Source organism: Macaca thibetana, chromosome 11 (assembly GCF_024542745.1).
Source record: "Macaca thibetana thibetana isolate TM-01 chromosome 11, ASM2454274v1, whole genome shotgun sequence".
NCBI lineage: Eukaryota > Metazoa > Chordata > Mammalia > Primates > Cercopithecidae > Macaca > Macaca thibetana.
Genome location: NC_065588.1, coordinates 14,019,829 through 14,046,637, shown reverse-complemented (window position 1 = coordinate 14,046,637; position 26,809 = coordinate 14,019,829). Strand labels below are relative to the sequence as shown.

General features: G+C 40.9%; 1 protein-coding gene across 1 annotated transcript in view; it reads left to right on the top strand.

Annotated features, from left to right (window-relative positions):
- Positions 1-26,809, top strand: part of GRIN2B (glutamate ionotropic receptor NMDA type subunit 2B) — a 421,309-nt gene that overhangs the window by 117,471 nt on the left and 277,029 nt on the right. The window lies entirely within an intron of this gene.

Here is a 26,809-nt window from a genome sequence, read left to right as displayed (position 1 = left end):
GTGTCCACTTTTTTATAAACGGACTCACTGAAATGACTAAGGGATGTTGATGCTTGTGGCTCTGGGATACATTTTCTTCAAATAGGTATATGAAAGGCATACTCTTGTTATTCCTTGGCAATACATGTTCTCACCCATACGGTTTTCAAGACTATAAAAGGAAAAATTCCTCAAGGCAGGTGATTTCTCTCCTTGAAGATACAAATGTCATAGGGAAATAATTCTTGCCAAGGTATTAACACTCATCACACACATCGATCTGTACATCCAAATAGATTTTAATCCATGGAACCTGTAGCAACCCATTTTCCCCATGCTTAGATTTGAAGGCAATGGTTCTTAACCTTGGGTGCACATTAAAATCACCTGAAGAGCTTTCAACACTGCTGATGCCTGAGTCCCACCCCTCGGGATTCTGATTATTGGCCTGGGCTTCGGGATTCTTAAAAGCTCCCCAGGTGATTCTAGTGTGCAGTTAAGATTGACAACCACTGCTTTAAATCTCCAACAAATCCTAGCCTCTCCTGCATTAATGTTAAGTTAATTGTCATGTGACTAGTTGCCACTTGACACTGGGGCTTATTCCCTAACGGCAGAAAAAAAGCGTTTTATTTTGCTTTGGGTTGTTTTGTTTCTACATACTATCAGTTATTCAGTTATTTTCCTTGCTTTACTATTGTTCACTGCTTAGATACAGCACTTAGTACATATGCACTGTCCTTTGCAGCCAGCCATTCAGGTCTTAGAATAGTGTGTTCCACCACAAGTGCTATGTTTATCATTTTTCGGTTTCTACTATTGTCATTGTCATCTTATACTTTTTATCACCACATTCAAACCTGCCTTTAGTTTTGTACTTAAAAGACAGGCTTTCGGGTTAATGTCTGTACATATCTTAAAACCTAGCACAGACACCACAAGGATGCTGCCTGGCTAGTTGAGAATCACCGCAGTGGAGCAGCTGAGCAAAGACTAAAAGAACTTTGCATGACTGCTACCGCCACCTGTCGGCAGCAGGCAGAGATGACTAGCTTCCGCTTCAGCGCTTCCCTTCAGTCTAGGCAAGGTCAAGTTGAAAGTGTTAAGTGAAGACTTTCCATTATCATATGAGAAATATATTCTTCCATTTACGTGGGTGCAGGTACAGATGTTAGAAAACAGGCACTAACACAAATAGCCCATGCTAAGGGAAGTGGCAAAAATAAGCAAAATGGAAAATGTTGACCGACTGTGGCAGAACCCATTGAGTTGTGCTTCAGGTAGATTTTTTTTTTTTCCAAACATGATTGTCCTTAGCAAATTACATTTTATTTTAGCAGTGGTAATTTGAGGGCACAATTTTGCATTGAAAGTATTCTGAGATGGTTAAGAGCGAATTTTAAAATTACCATGAATAAGTGCATACTTACTTTGAGAGCACAACAGGTAAAAATGATTTTTTTTTTTTCTCGTGTGGGCTATTGTGCAACCTATATTATTTCTCCCTGGCAGAAAACGTTATGCCTAAACTAGCTGATTGCTTCTCTCTGGTACCTTTTAAAAATCCACAACATCATTATACAAATATGAGGTAAGATATAGAGCATGTAGAGAGACTGAAGTCTTTTTGTTCACTGATGTATCTTAGGGGCTTTACGAGTGTTCCCCATATGCTAGGCGCTTAGTGCTTTGTATGCACTATCTTATTTAATACTCTTAACTACTTAGCGACCTAAGTGGTGGTGTTTAATCTTTATCTTACAGATGGGAAAACTGAGGCTCAAAGAGGTTAAATAACATATCCAAAATGCTATCGCTCTTAAGTGGAAGCCAGGATTTTAACATTGGTTGCTGGCTTCAAAGGCTATGTACTCTCTTGCCTCTCAAGAAAATGGCTGGTTAAGGTCTCATATATCTTACTACCCTTCACTTTCTCCCTTGTTAGATGGCATTGTGGGGGCTGTCATCTGACTGAAAGTGATCTATTACGTGATTCATAATCAGGAAATACTGGAATCTAACTACAAGAGATCATAACAAGGGTATGAAATGGTGGAGCGCTTAAGTGTAGCACAGTTCCATAGAGGACCCACTGGCTACTGCCTTCTAGGAGTAAATAGGAGAACTGATGCCAGTAAAGTGAATTCTTCTAGGTCACTGTAATGAGACCTCCTCTGGTCACTTTCCCCTTGCTCCTGCCTTCATTGCTACCACACCCAAATATTCCATCTTGTCTTTCTCTCCGCCAAATAAGGAGGTGGGCAATGACTTTTAGATGCTTTTCTAAAATAGCGTAAATATCTGACTTTTGACCTGAAAAGAACGGTTTCTAAAAGGTAAGCAGCAAGAGGGAAAAGAAGAAAGAAAAAGATCCAATAATGGAGATCCGGAAAGTTGGAGGCTCAACCCCAGGGGTTCGATGCTGAATGGGTGGTGGCAGGAGCTACCTGGAGAGAGAGTGTCAGCAGCAAACTTCCAGCAGCCATGCAGAGGAATGTTTGGAGGCTTAACGGATTGGAATAAAGGCAAATAAAAAGAGTCCTCACGTCTCAGAGAAAAAAGCCTTTGGGACAAGTTTCAAAAATAAAACACCTCAAAACTAAGGCCAGGTGTTTTTTGTTTTTTTGTTTTGTTTTGTTTTGTTTTGTTTTTAAATAGAAGTTTATTTTTAAGTACCATGACCATATTTTACAAATATAGAATGGGGACACACAGTTGGACAACTATTAATCAACAACAGGGGAATAGGACAAAACATTTGAAAGTGGAACTGATGCAGAAAATCAAAGACCGTGTAGCTTGGCCACATTGAAGGCTCATAGTAATCGTCTGAAGGATGATCAATAAGCCTTCTATTTTTGTCTCCCCTTCTCGGAGACAGGTAATTGTCAGTCTGTTTTAACTTAAGTTTTTGTTGTTAGTTTATTTCCAATAAAACCCACTTAGTTAGTGCTCATGTGGAAGATTGCATTACAGGGATAAAGTTTGTATTCAAGAAGTTTTCGATGCTGGAAGGACAGCATTGTTCTGAAGACTTTTGACAACAGCACAGACACAGTTCAGCAGTTCAGCACCTGGTCAAATAGCATGGGCTCACTTTTTTGCATATGCTAATTAATCAGTAAGAACATTAATTAGCACTCTGCTTTCCCAAAGAGGAAATGAGCTTTATACTATGGTGGAAAGAAGCATGGGGGCTAGCTGAGTAGGACTACTAAAAAATCAGAATTTAGAGTTCAAGCTGGATTCAGGCATCGCTTTCTAAATGTGGGAATCAGGATAAGTCACCAATCTCTGACTCTCAATGTTGGTTTCCTTGCCTGTATAATGGGACTAATAATTATATTGTTAGTTGATTGTTGTTGATCACAGGGTTGATTACAGGGTTGTTGAGGATTAAATGAGGTGATACTTGGCAAGTACTTCACCAAAGTGTCCAGCCTCACATTCAGCAGGTGAAGCTGAAGGCTATGTGGAACAGTTTGAAGGGAGTGAGAGTGTATCGTGATGCAGGAAAAGAATGGGAATCAAAAAGCAGCATGGACAACCGTAGAAAAAACTCCAAATTGGAGACCACCCAAAAAGGGCATATGGTTGAAAGGTGAAAATCTGGGGAAAGGCTCTGACGTGTGAGTTGGGAGTCTTGGTCTCACCCCACCAGGGAAGCCGAGGCTCACAAGTAGTATGGAAGCCTGCTGCAGCCACACAGGGCATGGTCCCTTAAAGAAAATCTCTAACCTGGAAAGAACTGCTAGGTGCTTATAACAGAAGACTGTTTAGAATAGTAATGGAGAATGTTTAAAAATGTATGAGGTGCTTTTTGGCAGTTCCCCACCTGAGTGTAAAGAGCCTATTTTATTTTGCCTTGTTATAATTGCTTTTATTCTCCCTGAGAACCTGGATTTAAGATGCCCATCTGAATCCAAATAATGAACTGAAGCTAGATGTATTTCCATTTATTTCTAGGAGGTTTTTGTACTGATTGTCTGAAATCTTCCCTGGGTTTTCAGATTTTAGCTTAGAAAGGTTAAGTAACTAATCCAGGATATCACAGCGCACTATGAGCAATGGGACTAGAATTCAAATCTCAGGAATACCTATTTTGAAACTTATGCTTTCTATTGTACAATTCTGCATCATAAAACACTGAACTAAGAATTATACATCCCTGAGTTTTAGTCTCCATTCTGATGAGCTTTGAAAATGTGAGCAAACACATTACTTATACTACATGATACTCAGTTTATAGTTTATGAGATATAAATTTTGTGTTCTGCCCTACACACCTTATATTTTGAAGAGGGGTAAAATGAAATAAAATATGTGGAAGATTTTAGAGCAGTACTGTGGCAAACAGACACTTTAGGTGAGGGAAATAAGGAGTAGTGATAGGGAATGACAGAGTCAATGACAACTGTTTTGTCCTTGGCATTAGGACTAATGAAAATGGCTTGGGAAGAAGGTAGGAAGGAAAATAGAAAGTAGAAGTTACAGTAGGAGCAGGCAAAAGGATGCAAGATCCAACTTCTAACACTCCAAGAATGAGGAAGAAAAGGGTATGCTGAGTAAAGGGTCACGGTCTGGAAATAGACGGGTCGATCAGGGTGTAGCATGGTAGCTAAAACGTGCATCACATTCTGGATCTTATTCCTCCTTAGAGGACACGCAAAAATATTCTTACTGTGGATCTATTGCTATGATTCTTTCCTTTCTAAATTGCTTCGTTGGGGGCCGGGCACGGTGACTCACACCCGTAATCCCAGCACGTTCGTTGGAGGCTGAGGCAGGCAGATCACCCTAAGGAGTTTGAGACCAGCCTGGCCAACATGGTGAAACCCTGTGTCTACTAAAAAAACAAAAATTGGGCGTGGTGGCACACACCTGTAATCACAGCTACTTGGGAGGTTGACGTAGGAGAATTGCTTGAACCCAGGAGACGGAGGTTGCAGTGATCCGAGATTGCGCCACTGCACTCCAGCCTGAGTGACAGAGTGAGACTCTGTCTCAGAAACAAAATAAAATAAAATAAACAATAAATTACTTCTTTGGGAATGGATGCTTTCAATAACATTTTTCATTTTCTGTACTGAGAGCCACATTTTGGAATCTAATTGGGGATAGTAAGATGGCCCTACTCTTCTTTGGCTTCATCCTCTCCCCCTCTTCCCCTATCCTCTACCCCCACTTGCTTAATGGCAGTGGGTTTGGAGAGAGTAGATGGGCTGGCAGTGGTGTGTGACACTGGGAACAAACTATTGCCTTCTCTTGGCTTATATGGATTTGCATATCCAACATAATCTTGAAACCAAGATGGTACATGTTACTCATGCCTTACCCTATGCTTCTTCACAAATTTCTGGTGTCTGTTAGATTGTTACCTTGCTTTTAGTTGTCTGTGACATGACATTCCTTGGAACAGAATACTTTGGGAGCAAACTGTAGTGTTATGGCATTTCTTGGATACAGGGTATTAAGACATAGAGGTAGGAAAAGTGACAGGAAAAAAACTAACATATGTCAACTTTGAACCAGGCATGATGTTAATGAGCATTTTAATTCTTATGCAATCCCATGAGGGAAGTAGTAGTATTTCTTCTTTCTTGATGGGGAAACTAAATCAGAGAGCGTTTATGTATGTTGGTCAAAGTCACACATCTAGAACAATAGTGGGACTAAAATCTGAATTCAGATGTGCTTGACTTTAAGACTTTTTCCCAGTGCACACAATGAGGGAGTTAGGAAAAAAAAAAAAAAAAAAAAAAAAGCCAGGATAAAATTACCTGGAGCTCAGTTTCTTCTCTCCAATTTTCCCTACTTGAACTAGACTTTGGGGAAAGATGGGTAGGCAGTGCTCTCTAAGTCACTGGAAACTTTGCAGTGATGTAGCTCTGTCTGTCTGGCTCTTTCCACCCGCTTCTGTGAAATGTGTTTCTTTTTGGCCAGTGCATCCTGTCTTTAAAAATTGGAGCTAGGATTTTCTTTAGGTGCAGTGTTAATGCTTGTAACAGTTGAAGCCCAGAAATTGCTTCGACATTCATAGAAATACAGGCACTTGGTGCTGGAAAGTAACACACCAGCCATCACTTGTCATACATTTTTTCAGGGACGTGATGGTGTCTAAAAGAAGGTAGCAGCACAAGGAGAGAATGTAGACTTTGGGGACCATGGGCTTGAGCTCTACTCATTCTCACCCATGTGACCTTAGTTGGACTCTTCAGACTCTGAGCCTCAAAATCTCCTTCTGTAAAGTGGAAACAAAAATAGCACCCAGCTCATAAAGGGTACCAAGCCTTATGATGCCATGTACATAGTGTATGGTAGACAGTTGGCGCTCAGTATATGCCATCTTGCATTTTCAAAAACCAGACTTGTCCTAAATCATTTGAGGAAAATGGATTCTAATTTTTCCTATTAACAGAAATAGAGGATTTTGGGATGTTAACCTGCTTCCATTTAGACATGGTGGATAAACAACAACTCAGTAGGTTCCACCTCTTTGGTGATGCAATTACTGATATTGATTTGATCAGAGCTTATCAGGATTTTCAAAGGAGAGACACAAAGTGATTTCAATAAACTGATACACATAGGATATAAGCATTAAAGACCAGTCAAGATCATTTTCTAAAAGCCTAGTAGAGTAAAATAGTGTTTGAATCAGAGTCACTCATAGATTTGGAAGTGTTGATATGTTAAAAAAAAAAGTGAATTATTACATGAAGGAAATATTAATGATACTAGGTAAGAAGTAGTAAAATGTTATAGACACAAGAAAACATAAATTTACTAAATGTTGCCAGCCAATTTTTACATCACATTGATACTGCTGAAAAAACTCCTTGAGTTATGATTTCTATACCAAGAGTATATTTTTATTCCCCTTTCTGAGACTTCTGTGATTCTTTTTGTCTTATTGTTAGATCTACATTTTATTCAAAATTCTATTTTGATTCTGTAGTTTAAAGGTCTAGTATGCAGGAGAGTAACATTAAAGGTGGTTATTTTTATTCTACCTTTCTGAGTACAATAAAGATTTATTGCTATAATTCTATTTTACACGGACAAAGAAGATCTAATTATTGTAAGTTATTCTGAGGTTATGATGAGAAAGACTGACACTGATTGATCACTTATTTTTGTCAAACTCTGAACGAGTCACCTTATATGAGCTAGTCATCTTATATATTTTATCTCATTTAATGTTTTCATTGAATTTAGGAAGCATGTATTTTATCTTTTAGAGACAAGGAAACTATAGATCAGACAGGTTAACTATGTTGCCCAATACCTTTAGATAGTGATTTGCTCACCGTAGCTTAAACAAATGAGTCTGTGGGTGTCTTAGAACAAAAAGTCTAGAGCAGAGGCTGCTGGAGGTGGTTCAGTGGCTCAGTGATGTCAGTGCTGACATCTGGGGTTTGCCTGGCATTTTGTCATGGTTGGAAGGTGGCTGCCCCAGCATTAGTCATCCATCATGCTCATACTTAATGAAGGAAAAAGAAATGGGTTGATATTGGATTAGAAAAAGTCTTCCCCACATCCTTGATTTCATGAGCCCAAACAATGTCACATGGGCAACCCTGTGGACGTTGCAAGTCTCTCTGGTGGAGGTGACAAGGGGGGAAGAAGTGGGAATGGCTTTGGGGCTAGTCAACAGACAATGTGTCTCAAAGGAAGTGACATCCTGGGAATTCAACAAATGCCTGTATGAATGAAAGCCCAAACATCGTGCGTTTCCCTTGTCTCATGCCAAACTCTCTTTTGTGTCCTTAGTCTAGTCTTCTCTATGAGTCCTCCAGAACTAGGCTCTTGGTTCATCTATCATTTTCTTTTTTTCTTAACTGTCGACTTATTCCTCTCTAGTGGTATCTTCCCTTTTAGGGATTCTTAGAAGATGTTTGGAAATGTATGGGGGTGATTTTTAGATGTCATAATAACTGGTGTGTGTGTGTGTCTGTGTCTGTGTGTATGCGCGCATGCACCACAGGCACTAAGAACTTACAGAACCGGCATGTTAAGTGGCCTGTAATATATGTGTTAGTGTCCCACTGTCAAGAATAGTCTTACCCAAAATGTCAATTGTGCAACCAAAATATCAATTATCACTGTGGCCCATAAATGTGCTCAAATCACTCTCATCTTATTAAACAAACATGAAAGCTTTCCTTGATGCTCATTCTCCCTCCCTGTCTCCTTCTTTTCACAGTTCTTAAAGGGTAGAGTCTGAAACTGCCTTTTGCACTTCCTATCTCTCACTTCTCCAAAGTACCAAATTCAATGGACTTTTCAAGTTGTTCTTGACCTTCTGCAGCACTGAACACTGTTGACCCTTTTAGTGCTAGTCACAAAAATTATGATGACAAGAGTAATTAGATTTGTCACAGATTTGGTGACAACGGCAATGAGAATGCATAGAATTTAGAACATGGGTGGGTCATATAGGTGGAAATGTCTAGTAAGCACTTGGATTTGGGCCTGGAGGTAGAGAGAGTGATTTAGGCTGGATGTGTAGCTAAGTGCCTCATTTGTAGGGACAGGATAGCTGAAACCATGAGAGTGGATGAGATGGCTCAGAGTGAACAGTGGAATGAGGAGAGAAGTGGGTCAAGGGCAGAACCCTGGGTGCACTACCATTTGAGGGATGGCCAGGGGAAGTGCAAGGTACAGATGATAAAGGATCTGAGACAAAATTATCAGAGAGGTAAGAAGAGAACAAGAAGAGCAAGGAAGGAGAAGCATTGTAGAAACCAAGAGTTCTAAAAAGGGATTTATTTCTCAGTCTGGAAATCAACTTAGAGCCCTCCCTTCCCCTCCGACAGTAATGGGACTTTGATAGTTCCACCTTCTTAGGTAGCTCCAATTTGTCCCCTCAACTCCATACATGCCGCAGTGACCCAAGGGCTGGCACTCATTCTCTCTTGTCTGTGCTGCCGCATGGAAGCTTACCTGTGATTCTTTAGAAACTCAGATCTGATTATTACTTTTTTGCTTAAAACCGCCCTGGCTTCCTTCAGCCTAGAATGAAGCGTATTCTTTAATCTGGTCCCAGGCCACCTCTCCAGGATTTCTCTTAACCTCTCTGCCCTTGAGCAGCAGTGTCAAGCCACACTAAATTATTTACAGCTCCCCGAATGGTTCTGACTGTTTTACATCTCTGTGCTTTTGTCTTTGCCACTCTCCTCTTCCTTGCCCACCCCAAAACACCTATTCACTTTACAGGAGAATTCATGGCATTTCTTCTGTGCACCCTTTCCTAACTCCCACCTTCACATAATTTGCCATTTCTTTTTATTACACTTCACCTGTGCCCTCTTCATGCTTTTATTATAACCTGTCTTGTTAACACATCTGTCTTCCTGTAGAGTGGGCTCATTGTGGGCTATGCTTTACTAATTTTGTCTTCCCAGCACATAGTGTCAGGTGCATAGTAACAGCTACCTTTCATTAAACAATTAACACTCATTAAACTGTGCACTCTATACACACTGCATTGGGTAGCATGGTGACCCTCCAAAAGATAGGTCCATGTCTTAACCCCTGGAACCATAAATGTGACCTCATTTGGATAAAGGTTCTTTGCAGATGTAATTAACTTAAGGATGTCATGATGAGATCATGTTGAATTATTTGGGTGGGCCCTAAATTCAATGACAAATGTCTTTATAAGAGACAGAAGAGGAGAAGACACAGACACAGAGGAGAAGCCCATATAAAGAGAGACAGAGGTGGTGTTTGTTGAGCTACAAGCTAGGAAAGGCAGCTTCTTCCAGAAGCTGGAAGAGGTAAGGAAGGAATGTCCCCTAGAGCCTTAGAGTGTGAGACTCCTGACACCTTGATTTCAGGTTTCTGGCCTTCAGAACCGTGAGAGAATACACTTCTGTTGTTTTAAGCCCCCGAGTCTTCCGCAGCCTTAGGAAGTGAATACACACACCACAGTTCAGTGAGGGAGTTCTGGAATCTCATTACGTCGGCTGTTTCCTGGTTCTATCACCACTTACTCTGTGACCTTTGGAAAATTCCTTAACTTCTCTGAGCCTTAGTTTCCTCATCTATAAAACAGTGATACAAATAGAACTTTCCCTCTCTTGCTTTCTCTGTTTTCTCTCTTTTGTCTCTTTCCTTTCTTTCAACAGGGTCTCGTTCTGTCACCCAGCCTGGAGGGCAGTGGTATGATCTCGGCTCACTGAAGCCTTTGCCTCCCAGGTTCAAGTGATTCTTCTGCCTCAGCCTCCTGAGTAGCTGGGATTACCGGCGTGCACCACCACGCCAGGCTTTTTTTTTTTTTTTTTTTGAGTAGAGATGGGGTTTCACCATGTTGACCAGGCAGGTCTCAAACTCTTGACCTCAGTTGCTCCACCCACCTTGGCCTTCCAAAGTGCTGGGATTATAGGTGTGAGCTACTGTGCCTGGCCTAGATCCTATTTCTTAAGGTTGTTAAGTAAGGTTGTTCAAAGTACCTAGAAAAGGCCTTGAAAGTGGTAGGAATCAGCAAGTATGGGTCTATGAGAGTTATTTGGTAAGTCTCCTTTGAATAAATGAATGAAATAAACAGAAACACAAACCATCAACAGTATGATCTTGAACTCACCTAGCTCTGCGGTCATTGGACATGCAGTTTGGGTGTTCTCCAAAGGTGACGCTCTTTCTGGGTCACTCCAGGCCTGGGACAATGCTGAAAGGGTGAAGTGTCAGTGCTCCCTTTAGCTGTTCCGCTACTGAGGCCCTTAGTGGGACTGGCAAGGTGAAGTTTGTCTTTTAGTACTAGTATTTCCCTTTCTCCATGCCTCTCTCCTTGTTTTGTTTTTGCTTTTTGCTTCTTGTTTTGTTCTCTTTTGCGACGGAGTCTCACCCTGTCACCCAGGCTGGAGTGCAATGGAGCGATCTCGGCTCACTGCAACCTCTGCCTCCTGGGTTTAAGCGATTCTCCTGCCTCAGCCTCCAGAGTAGCTGGAATTACAGGTGCTCGCCACCATACCGAGCTATTTTTTTGTATTTTTAGTAGAGACGGGGTTTCACCATGTTGGCCAGGCTGGTCTCGAATTCCTGACCTCATGATCTGCCCACCTTGGCCTCCCAAAGTGCTGGGATTACAGGTGTGAGCCACTGCTTCCAGCCTGCTTCTTGTTTCATGTGCATGTGCATGCATGTGTGTGTTTAAGTGTGGTACTGATATTTTTCTACTTTCTACTTTCCAGGGCCCAAGTGGTACATCTTATCTAGGTCTGTACTCCTCACCCAAGGTCCTCATGCCCTCAGATATTTTTTCTTCTCTACCATCAATTCAAAACTCCTGTTTCTTTTCCCTTTATTTCTTTTAATTTCATACATTTTATAGACGGTATCACAACTGTAAGTAATGGTAGTAGTTTTTTTAGTTCTCTATCCTGCTAGACTACAGACTTCGCAAGGGCAAGGACTAGGTCTTTATCATTTTTGTATCACCAGAACCTAACATATAGCTTGCCACAGAGTAAGCCCTTAATACATATTTATTAAATGTATGGATGAATTAATTATTTCGGGGCAGCAAATGTCAGTTACAATTAAGAGAAAAGTATTTTCAACCCAAATGAAAATGGCTGATAGGTTAATCTCTGTGGTTACTGGCAGGTACATTCCTACGTCTCTCTGGGCTGCTAGCTCCATCACCTTTCCCTTCCTCACAGATATGAGGGCCAGATACCAGCAATCAGCAACCTGGCACTTCCAGCTGGAGTTATCACATTCGTGTCCACTTTATTTTTAGCAGACAGACATGGCAAAAGGCCTGCTTCTGGTTAGGGGTGCCATCTGAGGTAGCAGAGCAAGATTTTTATCATGCAAAATGTTTAAGTGCCAGTGATAGACCTGACTTTATTCGTGCTCTTTCAAAAGAGGGAGCAGAAAGAAATAAACAGTTTTAAAAGTTTTGGAAAATAAACATATGCAATTCATATTATATGCTAATTGTCAAGGTATCACCCAACTATATTTAATCAATGCAATTAACTTTCCAAAGGTAGTAACTTCCTCTCCAAACAACATACCTTCTCAGGTATTTATTCGCAAAATATCTTTTATCTACTGGGTATTAGGAACTATTTGAGGTCCCAGAGATGTGATCAATAAGAGAGACATGTCCTCACGGAGCATTGACTGACAGTAAACAGACACATCAATTAAACAGTATTATTTTGGATAGTGGTGAATGCTTTAATGAAAATAGCAGAAAGAGGTATTGTGAGCTATTTTAGTTAGGGTTGTCGGGGAAGGCTGCAGAGGAGGTAGCCCTTGAGATTTGCATGATGAGAAAGATCAAGACGCGTGAAGATCTGAGGGGCAGCATTTTGGCAGAGAGAACAGCAGGTGTGAAGGCCTTCAAGTGGGAAAGTGTTTTTGTTGCTGTTTGTTGTTTCTTGATGAGTAATAGGAGGGTCAGTATAGCTGAGTCTGACGAGGTGCTCTGGAGTTGGCTGATATAGGGCCTGAGGTCTTGGCAGGGAGTTATTTTATTCATTCTGGGTGTGAGAATGGGGCCATGTTACCTGATATAGTGTCTTTTCAGATGGCGGCAGTACAGTATCATGGATGGAGCATATGCCATGGAGCCATTTTGAGTTCTGGTTCCACCTTTCAGAGCCCGGTGACCTCTTGCCATGTGTGATTTCTGTGATCTGTTTTTTTTTTTTTTCTCTCATCTCTCTGATGTGGTTAATACTCTTCCACCTCAAAGAACTATTATGAAGATTAAATGAAATAACCTTTTAAGCTACGCATTACTCTGCCAAGTACACACCTGGTTTTGAATAAATGGCTTCTGTTATCTACTAGTATTGAAAGATAAATTCCTCTTAAAAGACAAGACATCCTTTTCCTTTGATAGATGCATTATGCAGGTTTTGTTTTGTTATTTTCACAAAATTTGTTTACAGGCTTGCAAACAGATGAGCAAAGCAATGGAGGAAATTAGATACATTATAATTGGCTTTCCTCTAACTAAATGGCTGCTTCTCCTTTTGAGTTCTTGGAGTTCCCATGCACTAGTATCCCTTGCCTACTCCTAGATTTGTCTACCTAGCTGCAGCTGAATATCATTTCCTCTCTTCCCAAAGTGAGGTGATGGCACTGAGAAGAGTATCACAGGGAATGCCGCGTCCGGGGTGAGCTTTTGAGGTATGGGTTCAGAGTGGAAGGTAGCACAATGGTGCAGCCAGCTAAGATAGCCTGTCTTGAACTGAGGATTCCTGGCATGCCCTGAAGTCCTCACGGCTTGCCACCACGTGTCTTGGATGCCTTCTGTTGCCTTGGCAACATGTAATCCAGAGTAGTAGGGAGCAGCAGCCTTTAACCTTTCAGCATCATGTTGCTAGGGCAACAGGCTTCTCAGGAAGCCAGGCTGCACTGTGGTTTCTGCATGCTGCTTCCGCCCACACCGCCCTCCTCCTCCTCTGCCTACTCTTATTTTTGCTGTCTTCCATCTGCATCACTCCACTTCTTTTGCCTTCATAGATCTACTGTCTGCATACTCCTTCCACCTCCTTCCAACCTCTCTGCCTTTTATTCTTACCATTCCTATATTCTCATTGCTTATATCAAAGCAAATATTGTAAATTCTCAAAAATAAAACAGTTGGACATAATCAGCTGAGAGGATTATGAGAATGAAGGAGTTAAAAAATGAAAGAGAGAAAGGGGCTTGGTAGAATTTATAGTTTATTTTAGTGTATGGTAGTGGTTGACTTTGAAATCAACAGGGAGATTTTATTTTATTATTGTTATTTTAATATAGATTCTCTGGCCTCATACCCAAGGATTCTGATTTAATAGGTTTGCAGCAGAGCCCTACTAATTACTGTTTTTATAAACTTCCCAGTTTGAGAACCACTGGTAAGTAGAACATGTCATGTTGTTTAGGTTATAAAGTCTGTGACAGGTCAGGCTCTATTTGTTGAGCTTTCTCATCATGATTTCCAGTGCAGTGTCATTGAGTAAATGCTTAATAAAGATTAAGAAAGAGAAAGAAGAGTTGGAGAAAAATGAAAAGAAGCTAAAGGAGATGAGGAAGGGAAAGGAAAACAGAAGGGAGGAAACACCATGAAAATGACAAAGTCAGTGGAATTAGAGATGATGAAATCCACCATCAGATGTCAGTTCAACAACTCTCTTGTCTCTGATATTCAGTTGGAGTGCAGGCTGTTAAGGGTCTTAACCTAGAATTGATTAACATTTTCTTTTGGGTATGTTTTGAATCCTGGATTTGCCCTGGTTGGGAGGAGAGTGGGGTGGGCCAAATTTGGAGTTTCAGAAGAGGTCAGCTTCATTTTATTCCGCCTTTAGAAAAATCAAATGCCTATTGCATTTCTGGTGCCACTCTTTATATGAAATGGTGCTTTGCCTGCACTGAGCCAATTTAACCTTCAAAGGAGACCTAGGATTTAGGCAGTAGTATTATTGTCCTTCTTTTACAGATGAAGAAAGAGAATCAGAAAGGAAAGCAACTGGCCTGCACTATTAATGACAGTGTGGAAACTAGAACACTTAGCTAAATGACAGTGAAGCCCATGGATTTCACTAGTATGCTTCACTTTATTTTGAACACTTTTATTTATTCAGCCCTCCTGGGATATCAAGCATTTAGCCTTGGAGTAATAGGTTATCCCAGTTATTGCAACAGGGGCTAACTGGAGCCTGGCAAAGTTGATTTCCTCCCTTTCCTAGTTGACCTTGATTAAGACCTAAACATTCAGAATAAGGGAATAGCCAAGGGAGAGACAAGAGTGGGATGAAAGATAAGAAGCAGAAAGGGAAAGAGAATTAGAGAAGAAGGGATGTAGGGGTGGGCAAAACTGTCAGGTCCACCCCCAGTCTGATGGGGCCTGGGAGCTGCAGCTGCATGGGAACTCCAATTCTCTCCAAACTCTAGACTCAGGTCAAGAGTGAACTTGAGACCTTCAAGCCCAGAACACTTTCAACTGGATGCCCCAAGATTTGATCCTGGATCAGCTGAAACTCTTCAATAACCCTGGGATTGGGGAAATTTTTTTCTGTACCGTGGTGTGTGTGAGGAGAAAATAAAATCGAGTGTACATCAGTCTAAGGTCTAGGATTCCATCTCAGTAGATGAGAAGTTGACAAGGAAGAGAGTGTCCTTGCCTCACTATCCTGGATGGCGATAGGTCTTGGAGCAATCTTTTCCTTCTTACTTCTTGAATAGTCTTAGAGAATCAGCTGTATTTGCTGTTACTTCAGACCAAAATCCTTACCAGTCAGTGGCGGTGGTACTCAAAGACTGCTTCCATTGGCCCCCTCAGCACCCTCCTACAGTGCCTCCCATTGCTGGGCCTTCAGCATCTACTGTCCCTATTATTTTCCCAGGATAATCACAGGCTTGCTTATCTGCAAGAGGGGGTATTCAGGTGTTTGGAAGATATCTGTGTGAGCATGATGGGACAGATATCTTGGTGGGCTCAGGCAATGCATGAGAGAAGTAAATTTATCACACAGTGTGCCAGCCCTTTCTAGAGGAAGAGAGCCCCTTGGTTTCCACCCCTCATGATCGGGACAACACAGAGCACATGAGTTGCGCTCAGTATGTATTTGTCGCTAATGATAGATTCTTTGAAATCAGATGGGAACAGGCCATATGCTCTTGGAAAAGGGCCTACATTACAAGGTGGGATGGATGAGTGAGATGTGTTTTTGCAAGTTCTTTTCATCTCTAACATCTGTGATCCTGTGAATAATTCTCTTCCCCTAGGCCCCAGCTGGCTGCTTGCCTGGAGTCTCTGCCAGAACCTTTCCCCCACCGCCCCTCTGAATGGAGATCATAGAGAGTCTTCTATTCTGGATGGATGGCTCTAGAAGCCAGAGTTGATACTGAAAACAGGAAATAAGGTCTGAAGCCTGGAGTCAGAGCTCAGGAAGAGCGGAATTGGGGCAGGAAGTGTGAGTGCAACAATTTCCAGAACCAAGCAGAAGAGAAGTAGGAGAACTGATGGCTCAGACCAACATTACCTGAAGTTGTCCAACGGCTGTGACAGCTATAGGTCCAGTTACACTCATATAGACCATGGAAGCTTTGCTCCAGCCAAATGCAGGGACTGGCTGAGTAGCAGGACTCAGGACCAGGCTGCACTGCAGGGTAGAAAGAGAGCAGCAGCCAGAGTCCCAGTTCTTGTCCTGCTTGCCTGCCTGCCTCCCTGCCTCCCTGCCATGACATGTTTTCCAGACATCTAACCAGCACATCTTTATCAGAAGACGCTGAAAGATAGGGATACCCCTCTTGTGAATGCCCTGGTCTCTCATCACTGTTGTTCTCCAAGAACAAATTGGTGACTGATTTTATTGAGGAAAGTACTATTTGGGGTCATGGAACTTCACCCATTTGGCCCTGCAGTTTCTGTGCCCAAGGAGAGGTCTCATTAGTCAGTGAAAGGGAAGACTTGGTAACCCAGCAAGTAGTTACTGGTGTCATTTCAGTTCTTCCAGAAGGGAAACCAGTTCAGTGGTTGTTATGAAAACTACTCAGCAAAGCAGAGAGGGGAGTAAGGACACTGTTCAGCTTTCTGGATGCTCTGGGAGAAGAGTACTTTCTCTCATGTTGGTGTATTCCACTCTTGTGCTCTATTGGATTCAAGAAAGAGGCTAACTAGTCATTGTAGTGGGGGCTTCTGATGCTGTTAAGAGTTGGAAGTATCCGGAGCTGGCTTTTTGTCTGTGGGAGGAAGCATTAGGGCTTGAAAAGGGTTTTTTGTGTGCTTCTGGAACTTCTAAGTAGCAATAATGGCCACTTTGTCATCTTGAACTTGATGGTCAGTTCAGGGAAAAGTTACGCAATTGGAAAAGAATGTACTTTTAACCATTTTTTATGGAAGGAAAACTTCCTTTTCCATGTTCTTTTCTCTCATTTGACAGCTCCTACCTCTAATTCTCCAGTGCCTTTTTTCTGCCCTTTGCCTGCCCAGAGGACCCTCTTCCTGCTTCCCTCTGCTCCCAGCACTGCTGAGGTTTCTCCAAGAAGTACTGTTCAATTCAGTCCTGGGTCTGTCCTCCATGTGGCCCCAGAATTTCCTCCTTACAGTCTATAACACTAAGTCCTTGCCAGGGTTCAAATAGACAAGAACAACTGATGGGTTTCCCTCCCTAGGGGCATTTGTATTCTAACTTAGTGGAAAAAGTTTGTAATAGTGGAATTTCAGATATCTCGTTGGACCATAAGGGACATATGTATTTTAAACTGAAGGTACTTTCCTGAGGGCCACAGATCCCACCATTTGTGGGGATTCTGTCTGATCCTAGCATAGGGGTGGCTCTGCTGGGACAGAAACCCTGAAGGGGAGCTGCTTGAGGAGGGTGTCAGTTATCCTCAGCTGAGCAGGGGACAGTCCATACCTGCTCTGGAGCCTGGTGAGCATTTTGTCTGTTAAGGCAGAAGGACTTCAGGACCTGCTCTGGGAAGTAGAAGAGAATCAGGTAGAGGAGGGAAGTCCATATAAATTGGTGAACTCTGACGATTTCTGGACTGTTTTAACCACCCACACTACAGAGAGGGCTTAACCCTACTTCCTGCACTAAGAACCCTCAGCTGCCTTTCCCTGCCCTCTTGGACTCATCTCAGCCTGCCTGTGCATGTATCCTTCTTTGTTTCTTCCCCTCTTGGCTTCTCTGATTGCTCCTTCTCTCTGTCCTCCTTTCCCTCCTTGCTCTGCTCCCTGCTCCCCATCATTGCATCTCTGGTTTGTGTCTCTATGCCCTTCTCTCACCTTGTCCTCTCCCCCATCTCCTGTGACCCACTGTTCCACATGGCTTCTACCTTATGTGGTACATGCAGCCATCGTCGTGCTTCTTCCTGTCAGTGCCGAGGCCCCTCCGTGGCCTACTTTTGGACCTGGCATAGTTAAAAGTTCCCAGGTGGTCTGCTCTTGACTTTTGGAGCTATCAAACATTAACTTTATTGTCTGTGGCCAGTTGGTTCAGTTGGTTAGAACTTAGCATGTAATGAGGCCACCCAAGGACATATGCCCTACCTCTGTGGGACCTTGTAGTGCTCTTCCATCCCACAGCAGAGATGCCCTCCAGCAGACACCTTCTCCATCCATATGCTTGGTCATAGTGGGGGTCTGGGTGAGGCACTGTAGCTAATTTATTGATAAGGGATATCAGGAAGAATAATATACATTTTTTAGATTAAACATTTTGTTTTGAGATCATCATAGATTTACATTTTGTAATTTTAAAAACTGAAAAGGAGTTTGAGCTCAATATAATAGATAGAATTCAGGCCCAGAGAGACCTGGACTGATTCTGGCTCTCACTTATTAGTTCTGTGTTCTCAGCCTACTTAACTCTTCTCTGCCTCAGTTTCCTTAGCTTTGCAATAAGGAAAATAATAACAACTGCGACACATGTCTGGCCTCTTTTAGCCTTCCTCTGCCTGCACTCCTTTCTCTTCCTCTCTTGCTCCTGGGTCTGTTTTGTTATACTGTTTCCTTTCTTAATTGTTTTTTATTTTTACCAATGTTCCTAGGAATCCTCTCCTTCCTGACTCTTAACCATCTCCTTATTTTCACTCTCCAGCTTTCTCATTTATCTCCCCCTCACTGAATTTTTACTGCCTTCACAAATATGTTTCCTCATTCATTCCCCTCATCATTCACTGTTTCTGGGTTCTTCGTGGCTTCCGGGGGAATGTGCGATTCTTAATTATTTATAAGCATGGGAGAATAATTACAGAAATGATTTAATTACTTTTTCACATAGATCCTACAGCACTGACTGAGCTAAATGGTGGTGGAGTCAAATATGAGCAGGCAGTCTCAATACAAGAAAAAGATTGGTTTGGGTGGATTTGAGGTAGAGATGCAGCAATAAAGTCTATAGAAGTCTCAACTTCATTTGTCAAAGCAACTGGAAAAAATAGGCAATTATTCACAGCTAGGATTATATAAAATGGAAAGTATATGTCACCAATATTTGAAATAGAGGGAAAGAGAGTAGGGCTAATTATTATTTTTAAAAATAATTTAAGTCTTATGGGCAATGTAGTGGATGATATGCTGCTACTCGCTTTTTAGGGCTTTATTCTTCTTTGGAGTACTCCATAGGGTTGAATGGAAATATTCATTTCATGGTGTAGATATTAGAGTGGAAAGAGCCTAAACTAAACTACCAAATCAAGAGGTCTGGTTCTCATCTTTGCTTTATAATCCATATAGCTGTTTGACTCTGGGAAAGTCCCTAAATCTTTCTTCGTTCTTCATCTGAAATAAAGGGGTTGGGATTTACAATCTATTCAAGAAGTTTTTGGTATGATATCCATGAGAAGAGAATGTTGAATGAAGGAAAGGTGAGCGAATAAATAGGGAGAAAGCCACCAAAAATGTACAGGGTTCAGGGTGAGTAGATTAAAAGTAAGCAAAGGAAATGAGCAGTGGTGGCAAAATCTGAAGATGTGTGATCAAATTATGAGTTTTTAAACTGCATCCTTGCTGACAGATTTTAAGATTTGGCACATAAAAGGTTGCAAAGAGACTGTTGAAGCTCTTTACATGCAGTAGGGAAAGGAAAGGGAATTCCTGATAAAGCACACCCTGTTTTCATCCCCACTCCACTCTATTCCTCACCCCTCCACAAAAATCCAGATGAACATGTTATCTTACTACATGGTGTCAAAGACCATCAAGGTTGGAAGGGATCTTAGAGACTAGTCTCATGCCCTTATTTTACAATAGAGGACACTGAGGCCAAGAAAGATTAAGTGACTTGCCTGAGGCCACATCTCAGTTCTCTCCTGGAACTGGCCTACTTTTCCAGATTACCAGATCAGTTCTAGTAGAACTTTAACGTCAACAAAATACCAGTCCTCTCTAACAGTTCACAGTCTTTAGATAATATGATATAATGAATTGCTCTCTCTTCTCTTTCCTGATTAGAGGTAAGGACAAGGGCAAATTGAAATTAGGATAGGAGGATATGACATTTTAATGTGGTTTAAGATAAATGATTGAAAGTATATTAATAAAATATATTGATATTGATAAAAGTTAATATTAATGACATTTGGGGCTGTATATAGTAGGAAACCTATATATTAGAGATTATATGAACTTCTGATAATCATAGGCAGACAGAGGGAAAAGCAAATTTGGATAAAGTAAATTCTGATAAAGTAAAGGGTGAGACTCTTCAATGATCAAAGAAAACTCCAGAAACTGGTGTGTCCCAACTACTCACAGGCCATAGATAGTTCTTTTATTTCCTCCAAAATGTGGCACCCTGAGGTTAGCCCTTTCACTCCTCATCTTGAAGCATTCTTCTAATTAGTTACTTAGGAAAGAAAGGCTTAAGTATGCTGAGAAATTCATGTATAGCAGAATATTCACACTGGAAAAGCAGGGAGTCTTCCACAAAGAAAGGAGAGGAAAATCAGAAGAGAGAACAGGAAGAAACACTACAGTACATGTGGCTGGAGGTAGGAGATAAAAATAACAAAATATTACATTTCATGATGTTTTACAGTTTTCAAAGTAAATTTATATACTCTATCTTAATTTGATACTCATAACAATTGTGCAGTATGGGAAACTGCATCTCAAATTTTCTCTCTGAAAAGTGAAGATAGCTATTGCCACTATTCCTAGCATCACCATAAGTCTCTGAAAAGTTAAACGATATGTCAAAGACGGAGAAATATTAAGTGGCAGGGCTAGGACTAGAATGTGGGTCTTCTGGCCCCTAAGTTAATGGCTACAAGAGAAGAGAATCATGTAAGCTACACTGAAGAGTGCTGAATGGCTATGAGCAATGAGTGGTGCCATGTCAGCACAGGGGAGTCAAATGGAATGCAGAGGATTTGGCCACAGAATTCTTTGTAGACCTTGGCTGATGGTTTTCTGTTAAATGAAGAGCTTTGATGGGACTAGAGAGGATGAAGAAGTTACTTAAAGGGAAGAAAAAGAAGCTATGGGCATGTTAAGAGTGCATGCTTAAGGGCCTAGACATTGATTGGAAAGGTTGGGCAGGTATCTAGAATGAGGAATTCATAGGCCCATACAGAGGAATAGACCCATACAGAGGAATTTTTAAATAAGGACAAGGATTAAACCTCAGTTTAGTGAACAAAAGGCAAAACCATTCAAGCCAAACATGACAAAATTAAGTCTACAGCCTCTCACCTTATCTGTACCGTCCTGGGGAAGAAAAAGAGCCACTATTAAAGCTTTTTTTTTTTTTTTTTTTTTTGAGACGGAGTCTCGCTCTGTCGCCCAGGCTGGAGTGCAGTGGCCGGATCTCCGCTCACTGCAAGCTCCGCCTCCCGGGTTCGCGCAATTCTCCTGCCTCAGCCTCCCGAGCAGCTGGGACTACAGGCGCCCGCCACCTCGCGCTCACCATGTTAGCCAGGATGGTCTCGATCTCCTGACCTCGTGATCCGCCCATCTCGGCCTCCCAAAGTGCTGGGATTACAGGCTTGAGCCACCAGGGTACTCTTAAATCTGTGCTGAATAAAGCTCTAAATGGGCTGGGATGGTTTCCCTTCATTAACACTTCATTAAGCTTTGTCAGATATAAGCCTCCTAGCCAGATCTTGGCAAGGGACTCTCACGGAGGTGATAATGAGGAGAAAAGGTTTTGGCCTACTTCAGAGCTGTTGAATGTAGGCTAAAATATATTTTGATAACATTGGTATTAAAATTAGTATTAAGCATCACTTTACCCTGGGTGGTGTAAATAGAATACATAAGCACAAACAGAAAGAGACATGCATGCCAATATAACATGACACATTTCAAAGAGATTTGGTGGTTGACTGGAAACAAATTGTTAAAATCTGAGTCATGTTGGACTTCACAAATGATGGGATCCTGATAGATTTGCAACGTGTACCTAATATTTTTAAACATACCTCTTTCAAAAACATATAATAATCATACATGACTCTTAGAATGTTGGTGCTTCTAGTCCTAAATAGTCTTCTGGCTGTTTAGTATTTATCAATTACCAGGTGTTCTTAGAATTAAATTGTGCTCACCTTCTAGTAGCTTACCTATGCTCATGAAAGTACTGTCACATTGATTTAATATCCTGTGAAAGCCTGAATGTGCAGACATTTTAAGAAAAAAAGGTATATTCTGTACTTTGAAGAAGCTTCTGATTTGGCCTCATGGAAAAATTATGAAATTTTATGGAAATATAAAAATACAAAAATTATAAAAATATTAACACAGAATCAAATGTGAATGGCCCATAGGGGTATTTGATGCAGACACAGTTGTTTGGAAGATCACACTCATAGTAATCAGCAATCAGATGTCAACCCAAATTTGGAAAGTGAGTGTGTGTGTGTGTCTGTGTGAGTGTGTGTGTATGTGGTGTGTATGGGGATTCAGGAGAACATAACAAAAGCCAAAAATGGTGTTTTTGAGGTGATTTTCCTGGGCCCAGTGTTGATATTATTGTTTTTAAAAAGCAGGTTTTTTTTTTTTTTTTTTTTTTTTTTTTTTTGCTCCCAATGTAACAAGCCTACACATTCTGCACATGTATCCCGGAACTTAAAATAAAATATAAATAAATAAATAATAAAAATTTTTAAAAAGTAAAAAATAAAGCAAAAACCACAAAAAAGTAAAAAGCAGTGTTTTGAAAACAAGATTTTCTAAAAAAGAAAAAAACCAGAAAAACTAATCTCCCCAACATTCCAATGAGCAACTAATCAGAAGAGGAGTTGGAAAAGGAAGACTATTATGTATGGAGCCCTTGCTATGTGTAAGAGCTTTATATGAAATATCTCATTATAATTCTCCTAATTAATTTTGCCATCACTTCGCTAGACCCCATTTTCACCCTATTTCCATAATGAACTGTAGAAGTTAGCCTTCTTTTCAGGTTTATTTTTATACAAAAAGTCAACATTTTGATAATTTCATCAAATTATCGAATGATTAGCTTTTTGGAAAGTGGTCTAGGATTCGTTTACTCATTCAAAACATCCATTATGTGTTAGACGTGGTGCAAATCACTGAGAGTATGGTGAAGCTGGAGAGGTAGATGAACATGCATAGTGTTTTAATCAATAGTGGTATGCAGGATGCATCACTAAAGGAGAAAATGGCACAGAAATTAGATGAGGAAGATTGAATTTGAGCAACCAAGATCTGGGGGACGATCATGAAAAGTTTGTGGCAGTGAGCTACAAAAGCCAGGTACGGTATACCTTGGACATTTTAAAGGCTTATCTCATAGGACTAAGAAAAATAATGCATATCAAAACTGCTGGTGATGCTGACACCTAGTTACCCACCTATGTTAACTGAAGTGAAAAATGAAAGCAAAGAATTTAAAACAGAAGCCTCAACTATAACATGATGAAACCTGTATGTGGCTGAATTCAGAAGATACTTGAGTGGAGAGTGTCATATTGGGATATGGTTATACGAAGCTCCCTGATGTCCTTGACTCATACTGGCAGTGACAGTCCCTTCGTCAAGCCTCCTTTTTGGCCAAGAGGGAACCAGTCTTGGTGGGGACTTTGCTCCTTCCAGCCACACAGCCTCTGTTACCCGTTGCTTAGAGGAGAGGTTTCTGATTTCTCAACTTGCAGACTAATTATTTTATAATGATAGTGGCAGTGGTGGCATGATGTAGCATGATGAATCGTTAGTTTTCCAATTTCGACTTTTAAAAAATAGTCCTATACCACATTAAAAAAAAAAAAACAAAGGATATGTAAACTACAAACAAAACTAAGAAATATATGATCTCAGAATAAAGAACAGTCCTTTCAATTGAACACATCTAGCTGTGTCAACAACCCACTACATTGTTTTTATTTTTCTCATTTTTCTGTGGGCCAGTGATAACTTTATCATGGATTGTCATTGATCCATGGGCTGGTGTTTGGGAAGCACTGGTGTAGATATTGTTGCTAGAGGCAGTGTTTCCAAGGAAATTACTTCTAAGAGCTGTGGATCCAGATGCGTCCCCTGAACTGTTAGGCTAGAGCCTGACAGGTGAGGGCTCTGCTCGTATCTTGTTCTCTGACAGAAATTACAGCACACTGAAGAGTGTGGCACTGAGGTCCTATGGGATATCATCATCTCCGGCAGTGACAGACTGATGAGGTTCCGGGATTGTGGGGGAAGTGATCAATGTACTGTGTCTTGACTTTAGCAAGCCTTTTATTTCTGTCCCATGTGACATATTCATCAATAATCTGAGAAAATAGAATCTACACAACTTTCTGGTTGGAAGGTTATTTCAAAAGTGTGATACAGAGGTAAGAGGGCTTATCTGAGAGTTAGAAACGCTGGGTTAGAGTTTAGCCTCTGGCATGGCTAGCTGTGTGATCTTGGACAAATCATTCATTAGGTCTCAGCTTCTTCAGCCATACAATGAGAACTGCATCTCCTGGGGCTCATCAAATTATCTTTAGTGTTACAAAACCCAACATAACTTCACATTTATCTACAACTAGGCTGCTTAGGCTAAGAAAAATATGTTTCTTTGCTTTGAGTTAATATTATGTCATATCATTGATGTACAGGAATCTCATGCTGCTCCAATATATGTTTGTAAAAAGAGGAAAACTATGATTACTTAATAAACACATGGCTATAGGGCATTATTTATACCCATAGTGAGGAACAGTTTTTTCTTTACTTCTTGTTTCTGCCCTCTGGAGAAAAGAACTGAAGGAGTTCTTCTTATATTCTTAGAAATACGTAAAAAATGATAGGACAAACAATTCAAGGCTCAGAACACCACCACCACCACCACCACCAGAAAACTCAGAGAATGTAGCATATGAAAGATAAAAGTCAGCTATGTAGTATTATTTTTGGAACCAACCAATAAAGAAATATCCAGTGATTTTTAGACATAAAAGGTAGAAAGTAATCTAACTGGAACTGATCAGGTACTTTGCTGTGTGCTTTATTTTTTATTTTATTACACTGGCTATATTATTTAATTGCATTATATTAGTTAACATATGACATTAATGATCTTGTTTTTATTTTTCTATGATCCGGTGAGAAAATTATTATTACTCCCTTTTTTTATTATTATACTTTAAGTTTTAGGGTACATGTGCAAAACGTGCAGGTTTGTTACATATGTATACATGTGCCATGTTGGTGTGCTGCACCCATTAACTCATCATTTACATTAGGTATATCTCCTAATGCTATCGCTCCCCACTACCCCCTCCCCACAATAGGCCCTGGTGTGTGATGTTCCCCTTCCTGTGTCCAAATGATCTCATTGTTCAATTCCCACCTATGAGTGAGAACATGCAGTGTTTGGTTTTCTGTTCTTGCGATAGTTTTCTGAGAATGACAGTTTCCAGCTGCATCCATGTCCCTACAAAGGACACGAACTCAACCTTTTTTATGGCTGCATAGTATTCCATGGTATGTATGTGCCACATTTTCTTAATCCAGTCTGTCACTGATGGACATTTGGGTTGATTCCAAGTCTTTGCTATTGTGAATAGTGCCGCAATAAACATACGTCTGCATGTGTTTTTATAGCAGCATGACTTATAATCCTTTGGGTATATACCCAGTAATGGGATGCCTGGGTCAAATGGTATTTCTAGTTCGAGATCCTTGAGGAATCGCCACACTGTTTTCCACAATGGTTGAACTATTACTCCCATTTTATATACAAGAAAACTGGGGCCCAGAGATATTGAGTGGTTGTCAAAGTTGTCTAGCAGGTAAGAGGGGCAGCCAGGATCTAAATCAGGTATCTTGGGCTACAAATCACAAGGTCCCCTGCACTGATACATTGATTTACTGCCACCTCCTAATGCACAATAAGCATCTAAGGCACTTTTCTCAGTCTTGGCATTTTTACCTATTTTATTCTGCTGTTTTTCCTTTCAACAAAATGACCTTGAATTCCTTTCCAGCTCCACGTATCTAGAATGCTTGGATCCCTACCGAATGAATAAAATCCAGAGGGAGTGAAGTTGGCCCCAGTGATATGGAGGGCTGGGTGGGGCAGAACTGAGAGGCACAGGCTGAAACAGAGCAGTATGTTACACACTGTGGTGGAATGCATGATGCCCTCTTAGAGATGGAGTGAAACATACCTCTTTGAGTTACAAGTGGTTTGATCCTTCTCTCTAAGATAAACTCACTTGTTCTCCTTCTAGCTAGGTGGGGAGAAACGTTACATTTTATTCCAAAAGATTCAAGTATGAAAATATCCCATGATTTCTATATAGGATAAATATATATGCATATGCATATTTTCTGTTATGGAGATTTTTTTATGTCCATTGAATGAGCTTACTGGACCATTCAATAAAATAAAAGCTTTGACCTGGTTATGAGTCACTAAAGAAGCTGAATTTTTAATAGTCAATTGGTGCTGTTGGATGGCTTTAGTACACACATTTTTCTCGGTTCTTTGGGCCTTTCTTGTTCCTGTCCTTGTTTCTCTGAGCACTGTGGACCATGGTGGCATCAATCTGAGGCGTGCAGTCACAAGACCTTTGTCTGACACCTGGGGCTTCCGTTTGGCTCTGCCTCTTGCCAGCTGCATGACCTTGGGCAGCTCACTGAAACTTTCTGAGCCAAAGCTGCTTTGTCCATAAAATAATGGATGATGTAATGACTGAAATGAGATACATGAGAGTGCTTCGTTGAGCTATAAGCACTGCACAATCATTAGGTATTGTTCATATTCTGGCTAGATGGAGCTGAAAAACATCTCAGGGATTTTCACCATGACGATTGTATATGTGGTTACATTTCACTGATTGAACCACTTTCAAATTTTCTCCATCTGGAAAAGATTCTAGCCCAACATCTCCTCTGTGTAAGTAATCATGGTAAAGCCGCTTCTGG